The sequence below is a fragment of the Engystomops pustulosus genome, chromosome 7, assembly GCF_040894005.1.
Source record: "Engystomops pustulosus chromosome 7, aEngPut4.maternal, whole genome shotgun sequence".
NCBI lineage: Eukaryota > Metazoa > Chordata > Amphibia > Anura > Leptodactylidae > Engystomops > Engystomops pustulosus.
The window spans coordinates 147468857-147483104 of record NC_092417.1 but is presented as its reverse complement, the minus strand read 5'-3'; the positions used below and the strand labels follow the sequence as shown (position 1 = coordinate 147483104).

Below are 14248 nucleotides of genomic sequence, written 5' to 3'. Positions count from 1 at the left end.
TTACTTTGGATTTTGCTGGCCACATGTTCTAGTTGACTGCAGGAATTGATAGACCTTTAGCAAGTTTCTAGCTTTATTATTTATTGAGCTTCTTTCTACAGCGTTCCCAAGGGACAAGGAAAGAGTTCTCCTCAAAGGTATTATTACCATTATTAGATTCTAATCTCCAGATATTAGGCATCTTAATATCCTCAACTAGACTTTTTTCCTGTAACTGCCGCTAGATATCTAGTATATACGCCTTCACCATCCACTAAAGCTGGTGTGGATTATACTGCTTTGTTTGCCATGTATTTTCTAACTTTCCAGTGCCGCTTTATTGTATACGGTTTTAGGTATCTGCTGCAAATTCCCCCATATTTTCTTTTAAATGACTTTGTACGCTATCCAGGGGTGGTATTTAAAAGTGGTGTAGATGTACTGGGCCAGTAACCTTAGAGTGCCAAGAAGGTGACCGTTCCCTATATGAAGAGAAATGTAAATAATACATTATTGTCGAGATCCTGATACAGATTTTGCATTAGAAACCACCATAAAAAAGGCTTCCACTAATGATCAAGCTTCTGAACTCTTGTTGTAAAGTTGGGAAGACTGTCATTAAATGCAGTAAAATTAGTAAAATAAGATGTTCAATACCCATTGGGTTATCAGTAATAATCAGTTATAGGCAGCAGAGACACAACCCTCTTCCCATACACCCCTGTAAGTCATGTTAAAGTGAATATTCCAGATTGTGGATCCTATGCATACTGCCCCATCAAGAGCATTGTCAAGTAACAACCAGTGCACCATGAAGATGCATCCTCCCTGCATGCTTTTATCTGTGTCAGCATCCTCGGGATGCCAATACAGTTTAAAGTTACGGCAGAGCATGGAATAGTGCATTGCGAGGGGATAACTTCTAAACTTGGCACAACTTTTTAACTAGTTAAGGGGGTAGGGGGGAACTTCAATTGGCCATTAAGGTATTGTGGTTTAGCATGCCCCTGTGAGACTCTCCCAAACTACTAGGCAAAGTTTGAGTGATTTACCACAATGGGGCTTATTTACTAAGGGTCGCGGATCGCACTTTTGTCGGACTGTTCACAGTTTTCAGAATTTGCACAGCTATAGCTTCCATGTGACAGAAATCAGGGGGCGGGCCATGGACGATCCGACTGATTCGGACTGAGTGCAGGTTTTACGATTCAAATAGTGTCACAAGAAAATGCACTTATATACACCGGGAAGAAGAAGGTGAACTCTGTCAGACCTGAGCGTGAAGCGCCACATGCAGGATATCGGGCGCGCGATCTTAGTGAATCGCGTGCATGATCGTCGGACAATCCACTTTTGTGAACTTTGCAGGGCCGGGTAAGTAAATGTGCCCCAATGACCGCATGACTATGGGAAGCAGCATCCACACTCTTGATTAGGTAATAAAAAGGTTAATATGATTAAGGTTTTGAAAACTTAAAACTTGATGTTGCAGAAACAGAAAGATTAGTAATGGGCACCACAGGATGTTTCCTGAGCTGGGGCCAGTAATAGGTGGAAAAACACCTGACAGGTTCCCTTTAAGCTATTAAGGGTTTTCAATTACAACCATAACTGCTATGTGCACTCCATTAATATTAATTTGTTCTAAATTGTCAAAGGTCCCCTGGATATAGCAGCTCGTCATTGGGGTCTCGATTTCCAAAGCTAGGCTTAGGATGACACATAAGCGAACATGCTTATTTTATCTGGATGACCCCTTTAAAAAGCAATTACCAGATAAAGTATTTCCAGAATCATTCCTTTCAATCAATCCAGAAATAAATTGTGGCACTGCTGTTGTGGGAATTCAGAATCCCTAGGTATCGACCAGCAGGCTATAGGAAGACTCTTCCATCAGTCAATGACGGAATGCGAACAATTAAAATCTTTCCAAGCGTAAGGAAACGATTAGGACGTGTGGTAAATTTATTGTTCTTTGATTGCAACTGTAATTAGGAAATGTATTTGGCAATTGGATGAGCCGTGAAGTCACTCGGAAGAACATGGAAACTTCTCGGTGAAAGACTACACAGCCATGGCACATCTTTGTGAAAAGAACTGGAATTGTTCTTAAAACTTCAACATTCTTACACGCAATCAAATTTACAAGGATCTTGAGTTCTGCATGGAATAACAATATTAGTATTATTTTTATGTTGTGCTATTGGTATACACCATTATTCCTCCTGCAAATTCAAAGGGGTTGCATAGGGTTATAAAAATCTGATCGGTGGGGGCTCCCACACATGACAAGAATGGAACCCAGAGCAATCCATAGAAATGCTGCTCCATTCAACACCTTAGGAGTATCAGATTTTGTCAAGCACAACTTGCTGGGAGTCCTTTCTTGAGATTGGTTGGGGTCTCAGCAGATGGACTCAGGTCCAGAGACAAGAGTTCGTCTACAGCCATTCGGCACAATCCATCTGAAATACCAATATTCTTTTACCGAAGACCGAGGACGTCAACCTCCAGTGAATTAATTCCACAATCTATATATGTGGATTAAAACCCTGCGGTGCTATTTATTTCGATAGGTGGATGAGGTTTGTATAAATCCTTTGCTCCTAATGTAAATTGCTGTAGATAAATAATTTTACTGCAAGTTACTCTGAAATGTCAAGGTCGAATAACAGAGAAAAAGCAAAACATAAAGCTTCTAAAAAGATGATGATTTGTGAGTGTTTTTTTATGGGGAACACAAGTATTTACTATGACTAGTCCTCTTTGGATGAACGCAGTCAACTAAGTCCAACTAGAAGGTGACTACTGTTCTATTCAAACAGGGGAACAAAGGACCCATGTTCTCGATATTTATGGAGTCATTAAAGGGGCTCTAGTGAGATTTTATCAAACCAAAAGAACCCCGTTCTGAAAATCCCAGCAGTCAGGCCCCCACTAATCAGCAAAAAAAACTAAGAGGAAAAACTGTCAAATATATTAAAAAAAAAAAAAAAAAAATATCACATTTCGAATTCATGATTTCCCTCAGAAAACATAAGCCACATAACTAAAATACCTTATGTATTATAAATATAATGCGGCACAACTGATGAAAGGATTGTGCTACAAAGTGCCCAGACAAGTGAGATACACTGCAATAACAATAGCACGCAGAAAAAAAAGTAGGGTGCTGGATTATTAACATGAATTAAGGCATAACAAATGAATATATTGCCACATAAACAATATGGACGTGAATCATGTATACAGCATGCTGCACCACAACGGAGTTGTCAATATTAAAAAGCTGAGATGTATGGTAAGAGTTTCACGTTACATGTGGAAGGGAGAGAAATAATTATTGCCATTTGCCAACGGTTGTGATTTTTCTGAGACAATCCTAATTTCTCTCCCTTCCCAATGCAATTTGACACAAAAGTGATATTTATACATTAGGAGCAGATTAATAACAACTCGCGATATTCTCCTCGACACCGATACACTTAGATGCCCCAGCATTTTAGTATATTTTTAGCACTCGATCACCCAATGCACCAGGGTGTATTCTACACCAGGTTCGGCCCGCAAGCTATAGAAAATCCCATGCCTTGCCCGTCTCCTCCCCGTACACCTTCCATTAGGGTGGCATAAGTGGATAAAAAGTTACAACAACTGATCGCAAGCCAACATTTCATAATTTTTACACCAAAACGGTTGTCCACCGACTGACCAAAAATATAATATACAAGGAAGGAGTTTGCTGGAATGCGCGAATGTGATGGTGATATATGTAAGAAAAGGGCACGTTTTGGGGGTTGAAACTGTACAATAGAAACCTATAGTACCCTGTTTTTTTCAGGAGGGGGGAAGAGGAGCGGAGGATTTAGTGTCTCTGGGGCCCCAAAGTTAGATGACCTGAATCCACTGCTCAACGCCAAATGGTAGAGAAAGGATCCTATTAATCCTATTTAGTCCTTGCATCCTTGGGTTATTTTATGGTTAAATCTGCCCCTAGAAATAAGATACTGCTGGTCATGGAAAAACGGGTTCTGTATGGTGCCTTGGGGCTCATTTTCACACATATGTTGCATGTGGACATGTAGAACGGCATCCGGGAACCATATTTAGCAATATCCTGCTAGAAAGATTCAAGTTGGGATCCCTATTATGAAGTGCAACACATGCAGTCGCAGAAAATCCTACACATATGGCTGAGCCGTTAGCGCACAAATTTGTCTCCGTCTATGTTTCTTGTTCACGACACCACTGCAAAAATGTTCTGTCAATAGCAGAACACGTAATAAGTGCTGTGACTACAGATTTCCTACTAGCCTGGGAAGAGACGTGAACGTGTAATTTAGGCAACACTTGTGTCTGGATGGTGGTGTGAAGTATTGTTTTATGTTTAATGAAAATGTTTTTATTTTTCACATGCTTGCTGAATGCTGAGAATACCATAAAGACGTTTGACTATGGCTGAAGCTGAGAGGTCCACTCCATTCCACCAAAGGAATGCATGACCCCCTCCGTGATGTTTACCCACTACAGGGAAAACAGAGACTTTGTGTCTCCAATGCCCATGTAATAATTTACCAACCAATGGACTATGGACATTACTTCTTTATCCCTTAGTAACCAAGCCCAGGTCCTGCCCCACTGAAAGTTTCTGTATAATACTTTGTGAAACAAATAAATCATCACACATCTGCCTAGCCTTTCATGGCATCAGTTCGCAGAGATTGAGATATTATACCATACGTTGTCTTGGTTTGACTTCTTTTGAGCTCACTCTGTGGATTTTATTATTAATTAGAGAACCTGAGGTTGTGTGAACAAGGGCAGAACATGACAGTGGACAATAAAGCTATGCAATCAGTTTGTTCTTGTGTCTGGGCTGTTGGAAGCTTGTTCTTTTGTAACCTCTGAGCCCAACACCAACAATCATAGTATCATAGTATATAAGGCTGGAAAAAGACGCAAGTCCATCAAATTAACCGGTTAAGGACCGGGCCCTTTCCCGTTTTTTCATTTCCATTTTTCACTCCCCACCTTCAAAAATCTATAACTTTTTTATTTTTACTCGTAAAAAGCTATGTGACGGCTTGTTTTTAGCGTAACAAATTGCACTTCATAGTGATCGCATTGAATATTCCATGCCATGTACTGGGAAGCGGGAAAAAGATTTCAAATGCAGTGAAAATGGTGAAAAAACGCATTTGTGTCGTATTCTTGTGGGCTTGGATATTACGGCTTTCACTTCACGCCACAAATGACGCATCTAATTTATTCTTTGGATCAGTACGATTACAGGGATACCAAATTTGTATAGGTTTTATAACGTTTTCATACATTTACAAAAATTAAAACCTCATGAACAAAACATTTTTTTTTATTTTGCCGTCTTCTTGTGCTTATAACTTTTCCATGCTTCGTTGTATGGAGTTGAGGGTGGTGTCATCTTTTGCGACTTTTGATGATGTTTTAAATGATATTATTTTTAGGACTGTACGACCTTTTGATCACTTTTTATTGAATTTAAAAAATTTTTTTAAATGGCAAAAAAGTGGCAGTTTTGACTTTGGACGCGATTTTCCGTTACAGGGTTAAACGCAGTGAAAAACCGTTATTATATTTTGATAGATCAGGCATTTTCGGACGCGGCTATACCTAATGTGTTTATGATTTTTACTGTTTATTTATATTTATATCAGTTCTAGGGAAAGGGGGGTGATTTGAATTTTTAGGTTTTTTTATTATAATTTTTTTTTAAACTTTTTTTTTATTTTTATTTTTACTATTTTTCAGACTCCCTAGGGTACTTTAACCCTAGGTTGTCTGATCGATCCTACCATATACTGCCATTCTACAGTATGGCAGTATATGGGGATTTTACTCCTCATACATTACAATGTACTGATAGCACATTGTAATGAACGGGTTAACCCGAAGTAGCTTCGGGTCTTCGTGAGACCCGAAGCTACCATGGCGGCGGATCGCCGCTCCCCGATGACGTCACGGGGAGCGGCGACCCTCGGAAAGATGGCGGCGCCCATGCCATCTGTTTGAAGCCGCCGGCAGCTTTGCGATCAGCAAGAAAACACCCGCGATCGGTGCCGGCACCGATCGCGGGTGTTACCAGAGACTTACCGGGTATGGAGAGGGCTTACCGGGTATGGAGACTTACCGGGTATGGAGAGGGCTCGGCCCGCGAGCCCTCTCCATGCATCGGAACGCGACTGCCGCCGTGAATACACGGCGGGCGGTCGCGAACCGGTTAAATGTTTTATTCCGCATAACCCGTGATATTTTTTCTCTCCAGAAAGGCATCCAGGCCTCTCTTGAACATGTACATAGAGTCCGCCATAACAACCTCCTGCGGCAGAGAGTTCCATAGTCTCACTGCTCTTACAGTAAAGAAACAAGGTCAAAATGGCTCGCATGGCAGGCAATTCATTGAAAGTGAGCAAAATGTCAATGTTGTAGAGGGAGCAGCCACATGTTTCAAACAAAGTGGAAAGCTTTCTAAAAATGGGCTCCGAGATTCTCAGTAGGAAACTGGGTGAAGAACTTTTACATTCTCTTGTGTCTTCTCTGACCATCCCTGGAATCACATTAGAACTGTAAGCTAAGTCCAGCAGCAATCTGACATTTCTATCTTTATCCATAATTATATGAATATAATTAGAATGTAACTCATGTAAATCTTCAAAGTTACATACATAAGGGATGTCAATGTAACACAACCGCACCCAGGAATAAGTTCCATATTCACTACAATGTCTAAATAGGATGTTCAGTGACTTCCTTTTAGTTATGGCAAGAACTTACCAATAAAATATGGGAAAATGAGAAAGGAGATTGGAAAATGAAATCCCAATCATTGAGACAGATAATGAAAGTCTGACCAAAATAACCTGTACTGTTTCCTCCTGAAAATACATAACCCCAGATTCTGCAGTAAATGGGATCACAGGGTGAAACATTTCCTTGAGTTAATGAAGTTTTGTGAATTTGCAAACTGTTTCCCATTACAGGGAGGTACAATGTACATGTATAAGTGCGTCCACAGTGACATAATTAATTCTTGCTAATGATCCATGGCTACGGGCTCTTACAAATTTGTAAAAGCTTGTTCAGAGAACATAGAGGGTATAGACTACATTTTTTGACATTTACATGATTTAAAATTTTTACAGAAATGTATTTTTTTGCAGGATAATTTAACCAGCACCACTCTATAGAGCATCCCATGAAATAAGTGAGACCCTATCCACAGGATAATGCCTAAGTTGCTGATTGGTGGGGGTCTCGTCACTCCTGTAGATGAGAAGAGCAGTCCGGACATGAGCGACTGCCTGCTCAGCTCATCTCAGGGAGCGACGAGATGTCTGATAGAGGTATATCAGACCCCCCCCCTAACCCTTATGTGATTTGTTTCATGGGAAAATCCCTTTAAATCAAGTCTACCATGAAATTCACACATTTAAAATTCAACCTTTGAAATTATGCTAATGAGTCAGAAAGGCTACCCTAGCCCTTCTGTGATGTAGCTGCACAGGCTGTTATTGTGAAGGAGTTAATTTTAGAAGGAAGGAGGCCATGGATAACAAATATAAGAAGATTACCGCAGTCATGGTGATCTATCATTAAGTGCCCTTCATTTATTATGCTTAAAGAGAACCTGTCACGAGAGGGCTCTTTTTCCCTGGGTACAAGTTCCCATAGACACTGTAAAGTATTATGCAGACATGCTTTTATCATACCAGAGCCCCTCTGTGCTGTAGCTTCACAGCCTGTTATGTTGTGCAAGGAGTACTTACACCCTTGACCTATGTGAGATTACATCAGGGAAGAGCTGAGTGTGCAGGGGGGATGGTGAGACAGTATAACAGCCTGTAAAGCTGCAGCACAGAAGGGCTTTTGTAACATCGCCCAGAGCCCTTCTGGTTCATAAGCATAAATTTAAAAGTTGATTGTAGAAGGAAGGAGGTCATGGATACCAAATATAAGAAGACTAACACAGCTATGATGCCTGGGTCTATGAGTAAGTGTCCCTGGTGGAAGGGGTATGGAAGCTTTCAGCCGACCAGGCCAGGTATCTCTCCACTGTCCAAGTGTTGCATCACGTGCGGGGATGGTGGCGAGTAGATGTGTCCAGCTGACAGAATCTGGTCCGAGCGGAGCTTCCGTGCTCCTGTAAACAAACAGGGGAATGGCACAGAGAGAGCATGGTGCAGGACACCGGGTGCGCAGGAAGAGGTAAGTATTAGTTAGCTTTTTTATGCAGCCTACCCCCGGCCACCTTATTTCTAGTTATTCTTGGATAACCCCTTTAATCTAATTTTTTTTCAAGGTATTTTGCCAAATCCAACTTGGAACAGAGCGGGAATCTCCTCACACTGCATTGTTCTTTGATCTCTGCAATCTATCATCCCCTTCTCTTTGCTGTAAAATCTAACCAGAAGCCTTCTACTGCTCTGACATACAACAGCAGTACAGTAAAGAGATCTCACACAGCAGTGCACCAAACTGCTGCAACTCCAGCTACAATCCTGGAATATAAATTTTTCACAGTCCAACTACTACTAACAAGACACAGGTACAAGCAATTTAAACCAACATGACCATGTTCTTACTTAGCTGCGAGGAACCTTCTGTACCTTTGTAAGGAATAAAGCAGTGATACAAAACACAGTAGATGTATCCCATAACAAAGTGCCTGTAAATCTTTTCAAGATCATCTGATGGAGGCTATATTATTTTGGATATGTCCATTAAGGCAGCCAATGGCATGCAATCTTATTTTAGGACATAAAATGTTACCAAAACAAAATTGTCCCAGGAAAATTAGTTAGATTTTATTAATTTTATTGTGATGTCAAGCAAAATGTATGGAAGTTCGGACTCCAGAGGAACCAAACAATATTGATAAACTATTAGGGGCTGATGGGGCATGTCGCTCTGGAGGGTTATCGATCTTGGTACACGATGGTTTCTACATTTCCCTGCATAGAAGAAGCTGCTTCACTGCCGGCGGGGATGAACACTGACAGCTTGACACTGCTTAGAGTTTGGACGGGCAAGGAGAAACGATTTTCCTTCCCTCCACTTAAACTGCTCCCAGAGACAATAGACGCATCAGGCCCCCACAGACTCAGCACTAGACAAATTAAAAGAGATTACCGATTTCAGCACAATCCCCTTCACTCCATTCATATTTAAATGGCTTCTTCAGGAGATAAGACGTTTTTACACAAAGCAGGACAAGGTTTTGTCCCAAATCAAATTATGTGTTAACCCATTTTGCCGCTCGAGTGGCTGTTCTTTTCATGATTATCCAAGAATAGGTTCACTTATATCTATATAGACGGAGAGCTTTATGGAGGAGCAATGGTAATTGGAAGGGGAAGGAATGGCTTAATGCTCATTATTTGTTCTTTTTCTTTTGTAGATTTCTCTTTCCATCTACAGAAAATTGTTAAAAAATGTGTTACAAATGACTCGTTCTAGAATGATTTGCTATGTGATGGCATGTAACATTGCCATAATGTGATCCCAGAGGTTTTCATGGAGATCACTATCTTGCATCAGTGATATTGAAAAGGACCAAGCTGAACAGATAAAGTCCCTACTGCTCCCTTCCCGACACTGCACAGTCCCACTTCCTAGTCTACTGATATGCATGGATTATCATAAATCTTAGTAGAGGGTGGGTGATCATTAGAGTCAACCACTAACTGCAATTGTAAAAGTGACAAAATCTGCAGCATCTCCATCCCTGGCCTGTTGTTTCCAACCCCTGCAAGGCCACCCTCTTTTGCTATGGCAGCCTGGATGAGTGGATATGGATTTAGGATAACAGCAGTGTGTGTAACCACTTTGATGCAGTGGGGGACACTCACCCCTCCGATGCCGGGTATTTCAAGAGGCTACCAGAGTCTTGATGCTTCAGGCGGCGGGCTGGGCAGCATATATTTGTACGCCAGGTGCCACTTGGCTAAAAATTGTGCAATTAATTAGTAACCGCTCAGCGTGCCCCCCTTGTGGTGGACATGGGTGTACAGGGAAATAATCGGTTCAATAGCAATTGCGATTATTTCAGGGCTTCTACACCAGTTTTGTGATAAATGTCCCCCATTTAATCCCTTAATCCCAGTCCTCAAACTGTATTATTGAATGTGATACACACTTCTTATAAATGCAGAAACTTTGTTGGCACTATGGCAGCCTAGATAACTGCTGTAGCAATTCTCCAAGAATGTTGCACATGAAACCGCTCTGTGGTTCTTTTTTTAAGAATGGTGTCTTGGCTTGCATTCATTATGTAAGGCATGAAGTTTGCCAAATCTGTCATACATGTGTGCTTCACTGTGATGGAGTCTGTTAAAGGGCATCTATCACCAGGATGAAGGATGGTAAACCAAGCACACTGACATACAGGTGTGTGCCCACTCTGGCAGGATACACTTTTCTACTTGCTTCTAATCTTTTAAGAAATAAAGGCTTTAAAGTTATGCAAATGAGCCTGAGGGGCTCATGGCTTCATTAACACCTAGGGAGACCAGAGCCCCTCAGACTTCTTGCATAACTTTACACACCTTTCTTCTAAAAACCAGGACATAAGAAGCTAAATGATAAGTGGATGCAGCCAGAGGGTGCACGTACCAGTATGCATGTGTGCTTGACTTCCAATCCTTTATCCTGGTGGTAGATGTCCTTTAAGTTATGTCTAAGTTTAGCAATTTACCCACAAGAAAATTGCTGTAATCTCTAAATGTAACAACAAAGATTCACAACCTGGTTGATATGGAAAGATGAAAAAGCATAATAACCTTGGGAATAACCTAGAGATTTTTTTAAAAAAAACGTTAAAACTAAACTGAAATTGACAGAAATGACTATAAATACATAGCCGATGGGTCTGTCCCTGACATAATAACAATAACCCTTTGTTTCCCATGCCCTTCCAAAGGCTCCTATGCTACCATGGTCAGAGACATCAATCTATCTATAATAAGGGCCACCTAGGAAGGTCATGGCATTATTACAGAACACGGAGGCAGGCAAGCAGGGAAAAGGTCACCTGCCAGCAAAACAATATCTTTCCAAGCCTCGCTTATTATCAGTCATGAAAGAGGGAGAAAGCGAGCGAGGGCGGAAGAGGGGGACAACCCCATCTGCATTCCACAACAGCCATGGCCAGGAGTGGGTGCTGGGTGCCAGAGGGCACAGTAATTACCGGGAGACAATGGAGCTTAGGCTCCTCAGCTGACACATAACAGGGACGCACAAGATAATTTGCTGTATTTTCTCTCTCATCGTTCTACGGGAATCCCTCCCAAGTCGTGTAAATCTGCCCACTGCTGGAGAATGCTCAATACTTCATTACACAAGACGCACTGCAAAATTACAGGGATGCAGATGTCCTCCATTCAGCTAGTTAGCACTTTTGTTTGAAGAGAGACTATGGAATAAATGAGAAGTAGGCGAACACTTTGATTTCACTATGTATAAAGAAGCCTGCACACTTTTTTAACCATTGTACTGCTGCTACATTTTTCAATCTGTTTAACAGAAGTTCAAGGTCAAAATTAGAAATTTTGTTATCTATTATCATTAAAATGACCTGATTTGTTTTAATGATGAGAACTGTTAGTAGGGTAGAAGGTTGAATACAAAATTGATGGTATTATATCATTTTTGGGGAGCCAATATAAAGCCCCAGTCATACATGATAGTGGGACTTCAGCCCTGGATAGAAGAAAAATGCTGCTCTATACCAGAGGGACTTTCGGAAGTGCCATAGAAGTCTGAAAAGCCCAACGCTGCTCTCTCCTGTACACTAATTCCTTCTAACGAATTTCCAGGTAAGCCTATAATAAAGCTAAAAACTCAAAAGTCCTTCTGCTATGGAACGTGTTGGAAGACAGGCTCCATAGGTGTTAATGGGGCCTGGAGCCCCTCAGGCTCATTTGAATACTGTCCTTCATATGTCCTTTAATGTTTCAGACACATGGAGCGGCTATGACGATATTTTACATTCGTGAAAGGTGATTTACTTTTGTTTATTATTTAATTGGATTTTTTTAGGACCCCTGAGGAATATTTAGATAGGAGACAAATGGCGACCAATACAGCAGATACTCATACTACAAAAAAATATGCAAGCGGTCTGAAAAAAGCATTTAATATTAGTTTTAAAAAAATAAAATGTATTTTTGACATACTTAGCAAAAAAAAAAAAAAGAATGTGACATAAATGAGAAATAAAAAATAAAAGCTATAATGCCAAGAGTTAAAGTGGTTAGCTGCTCTTTTGTGTGTCTTTACTACCTTGTGAATAATCCCTGAATGTTGATCAAATGATTCAGCAGTTCTGCTACTTACTTCTATACTGTCTGCAGCCCCTCCGTGCTTCTTCGTTCACATCTCTGAGCTCTGCTAAATATGAGGAGAGGTGTGTGTGTGGTCACAGTACCACCGCCTGGCGTCACAGCCATCTATGGGGACATATAAACCGGTCTCCACAACGTCTGTGTGCCTTATAATAAGGAACCAGGCCTCAGCGCATGCACGACTAATGATCACATAAATCTTGATAAAGCATTAGAGAATTCCAGGGATTATCATATATAATCTTTAAAAAAAATACTTTTACAAGTTATCTGTGACATGAAGTCAATTGTGTTTGTACTCTGGGATTTGGAAACAAAGATTCATCATTCCAGCGCAAACATATAAAAATAATCAGACTGAAAGATGATAATAAGCAGTAATACCTGGGAATAAGCCCCAGCCTCCGTCATACCCATTCCCATGAGTGCTGCATACAGTAAAGTCATTTCAATCAGAGTCAAAGCACATAAAAGACATAAAATACGTTTGTTCAACTGTATTGCAGTTTCCTAAATTCAGAGTGACTTTACACCTTCCCACCTCCCTGTGAGAGGTACAGCTAGTGCCCTATATCAGCACAGTGCATAGTACCTGATGGTACCATAGAGAAATATCATATAATGTAGGTCACTTCTATAGCGGAGGGATTACTGACCTATTTATTTTATAAAAGCAATTTATGGTTTTGCTCAAAGTGAATGTCTTCTACTTGTCTTCTTTTAACCTAAATATGTATAAAATTATATACAGCTTAATTTTAAAAAAAACTCTACTGTAGCAATTAAGCTTTTCTGTTACTGGACTCCTTGATCCCTGGCTATACATATTCCTTACCTACAGCTATCACTAGAGGAAGCAAACACTATCCACACAACACAAAAGGGGCAGATTTACTTACCCGGTCCATTCGCGATCCAGTGGCGCATTCTCTGCGCTGGATTCGGGTCCGGCCGGGATTTATTAAGGTAGTTCCTCCGCTGTCCACCAGATGTCGCTGCTGTGCTGAAGAGCATCAGAACGCAGAGTGAAGGTAAGTGCAATTTTCGCAACACAATTTTTTTTTAAATGCGGCGGGTTTTCCGAATCCGTCGGGTTTTCGTTCGGCCACGACCCCGATTTCCGTCGCATGCATGCCCGGCGACGATGCGCCACAATCCGATCGCGTGCGCCAAAATCCCAGAGCAATTCAGGGAAAATCGACGCAAATTGGAAATATTCGGGTAACACGTCAGGAAAACGCAAATCGGGCCCTTAGTAAATGACCCCCAAAGTGTCTGGTCCACAGGCAGTATGTTATAGAGCAGGAGGAGCCGAGTAAATGGTACATAGTGTCCAATCTGTATGGAGCATGTGACAGAGCAGAAGGAGTTGAATATATAGTACAGTGTGTCTCATTTGAAGGAGGACATATTCTATCTAAAGTCAGCATGTTATAGAGCAAGAGTAAACGAGCAGATTGTATATAGTGTCGTTTATGCAGGCAGTATGTTATAGAGAAGGAGCAGGTGAGCCTTTTGTCCGATATGCAGACAATATGCCATAAAAAAGGAGGAGTAGAGTAGATTGTACATAGTGTTCTTTTTGCAGACAGCATGTTATAGAACAGAGTATAGAAAGAAAATATCCATCTATCCATCATTACAGAGATGAGTCAGGATCCGACAGGGGAAAAAAAAAAAAAGTGGAAACATTTTTAAAAGTCGCCCAATGTTGCAGGCGAGATCAGTCCGGTTGGGCATTGTCAACACGGGTGGGCTGGGTCAGAGAGTCATAAGTGGTAGATTATAACCTTTGCAGTGCCCAACTGCCCCTATCTCCCCATCAATATTCTTATAACATATATGCATAGCCCATCCGCCACCACCCTACTATTAATAATCTTATAATCTGA

At 41.0% G+C, this 14248-nt stretch overlaps 1 protein-coding gene across 3 annotated transcripts in view; it reads right to left on the bottom strand.

Annotated features, from left to right (window-relative positions):
- Positions 1–14248, bottom strand: part of CHID1 (chitinase domain containing 1) — a 276364-nt gene that overhangs the window by 125837 nt on the left and 136279 nt on the right. The window lies entirely within an intron of this gene.